Source organism: Panthera leo, chromosome F3 (assembly GCF_018350215.1).
Source record: "Panthera leo isolate Ple1 chromosome F3, P.leo_Ple1_pat1.1, whole genome shotgun sequence".
In the NCBI taxonomy this organism is placed as follows: Eukaryota; Metazoa; Chordata; class Mammalia; order Carnivora; family Felidae; genus Panthera; species Panthera leo.
Window position 1 is genome coordinate 40426027 of NC_056696.1, and position 3054 is coordinate 40429080.

The window sequence follows — 3054 nt, forward strand, 5'->3', positions numbered from 1 at the left end:
CGGGCCACGCCAACCAGTGGGCTTTGCACACTGCACCACAGCAGGGCTGATGTCATGGCGCGAAGCCCCGCGGAGCTGCCCTCCCGCCGCCCCCACCCCGCCCGAGCCCCAGACCCGGGGCGGCCGGACGCCGCAGGCGGGAGACGCCAGTTCTGCCTCTGCGGACCCACTGTGCGCCTCTCCGCTGCTGCTGCTGCTGCTACTACTGAGAGCACGTGCCCGGACCTGTCGGAGGGGTTTTCCTGTCGGCCAGATGAGAGGTTGCAGATGTGAGCCGAGAGATCAGACTCCCGGTAAACTTGTGCCCCGAGTAAATGGAGGAGAGGCAGGGGGAGTCTTATATTCGCATGTTCCGGTGGCAAGGGGTAAGGGACACATTGGGGCGCCAGAGTAAGACAGGCCTGAGCTCTGATCTTGCCCCTTCCACTTACTAGCTGAGCCCCTGGTCTAGACACCTACCCCTTCTGGGTCTCAGGCTCTGCATCTGTTAAAGGAGTATAATCCACAGGGATGTTGTGGGGGTTAAAATGAGATCCTATAGGACCCGTAAGCCCTCAGCAGTGGCCACCATATGACAGATATTCAACTGTTAACTCCTTCGTCCAAGGGCTCTTGTCCCTTCAGCTTTCTCCCACCTTCCCGGCTCCCCAAAGGAGAACACCCCACCCCACCCCCAAAAGCAGCAGTTCTGAAAAGTGGGTGCCCCCTCTGGGACTTTTCTCTGGAGCTCCAGGCTTCAGGATGACAGGTACAGGCTCAGGCCACTCAGAGCCGCCCCTGGAGCAGTTATTACTGGGTATGGCACCTTCACGCAGTTCCCAGCCCTCCCTGAGTGCCTGCTACAGGCATTGCATAGGGCAGAGAGGCTCACTCCCTGCAGAGCTGCCTCTTCAACCAGAGGAGAGCCTTCACCTCTTTCTTGGACTCAGGGAAACCCAGAAACCCAATGCCCTGAACAGAGAAGGAAGTCCCCAGGGGCCCTAGGCCCTCAAGCCGGTTCCATCCCCCACAGCCCTGCCCTCCCCAGGGGGCACAGAGCACTGCCCTCTGCTTGGGAACCTGTGGACCTGGGTTTGGAGGAACAGGAAGAATCTAAGAGGCTGATGTTCCCAGGAAGGGAAGAGTGACAAAGAAGTGAGAGCCTCCGGGAGACAAAATCTTCTAGTTTGCAGTTTCTTGTAGCTTGTTCACTATATTTCTAAGTCAGAGGGAAACCGAGGGCTGGTGCTGTCTCCCATTCTCCAGGGCTCGGTGACATTATTTGCACTGAGTGCAGACCGAATGAACTACACTCAGGTCTTGGGTATACATTTCACTGTGATTGTGTATGTTCTGTGGGTGTGACCCTGTGTAACTTTCTACAGCTCTCTTGGGCTCTAGAGTGTTCTCTGAGAAGGAAGTACTACAGCCTCCTTCTGCCCATAGCAGTTAATCAGGGCGGGGGCAGGTCCTGGGGGCAGCTGGTCACCCTTCACCCCAAGTCACCTACAGATGCAGCTGCCAGCCTGGACTGGTGGCAGGGGCTCAGACCCTCAAAGGCTTCATTTAAAGTTCCAGGATGGCTGAATCAACTCTCATCTAGGAATAAAATCAAGCATCTTATAATCCAGAAGAAACATTTTTCCCCTGGCCAGCCCCTTCATATAAACAGGGCCCTCCTCGGGACACCTGGGTGGCTCAGTTGGTTAAGCATCTGACTTCGGCTCAGGTCATGATCTCACGGTTCATGGGTTTGAGCCCCGTGTCCGGCTTTGTGCTGACAGCTCAGAGCCTGGAGCCTGTTTCGGATTCTGTGTCTCCCTCTCTCTGCCCCTCCCCCACTCATGCTCTGTCTCTCTCTCTCTCTCAAAAATAAATAAACATTAAAAACGACAACAACAACAACAACAACAACAAACAGGGCCCTCCAGGATTGGGAAGTCTACAAGCACCCAACCAGTGTTTCTTGCAGATTGGGCCATCCCCATCTGACCCAACCAAGATGTAGGAGGAAAAACCAGGAGAATTCCTGGCCATCCCTGCACTGAGCAAGCAATAGATTAGCAGGCACATTAAATAGCAGAACTACAGTGTCAGGGACCATGGGCTTGCTGCCCAAAGGTGGTGGTCTCATGGGATTATCCTCTCTCCCTTTAGCTCCCGAGATCCTGGAGAGAGAAGCTTTGGAGTCTTGCCCAAGATTTTGCAAAAGGGCAAACGCCTGCATGTCCTTCTTTGGCCTGGATTTGTCCTCTCTGGAGTCGTGGGCCTGTTGGTGGATTTCTCCAGTAATGACATGCCAGCCTGTGCTGTGCAGTGTCTGTAGAGAAAGACAGTGGTAACCGCAGGCACACTTGGGATTCTTCCAGAGGATTTTAAAGCACCTTGTAAATAGAGGGGCTATGTCATGTGTCATCCAAAGTGAAATGCTTTTAACAGTGACCAGTATAGTGATGATATTCATAATTACACGAAGGCAACAGGACTGTCCCAGGCAAACCAGGATATATGGTCGCCCTGCATGTTCACCCAAAGGCCGTGTCAGCGCACATGTCTTAGAGCTGTTTAGGCAGAGCTGGACGTAAAGGAAGCCAAGGAGGCCCTGCCTCGTCTACTGTTTCTGCAGAACCTCGCACCTTTTGGTTGTCACCCTCCCTGTTGCCAACCATTTGGGCTTGGGCTTGGGCAGCTCATTTGCAGGTAAAGAAGACTCAGGGAATCAGGCAGGACTTTGGGATCGAGGTGAATCAAAGGTGTGCTGGGGGTCACCAACCATGCAAACAGGCATGAGCCCGACGTTGAAATCACACAAAAGGCCAGTAAACACCATCGACACTTGGGACATCACACGTGCTGAAATTGTTAGGGCAGAGATACTCATTCCGGCTGACCTCAGTTATGTAACTGTGCCCTGATCGGCTCTGCCCAGCCAATGGCACCCAAATCTGCAGAGATAATACAGTCAGAGTTCATCACCAAGAGATTCTCTGCTGGGGGTTCTAGAAGGAGATTGGGCACACACAGCGGGGCTTGGTTTCTTCTCTGAACTCTGAAAAATGTCTCAACTCTTCAGTA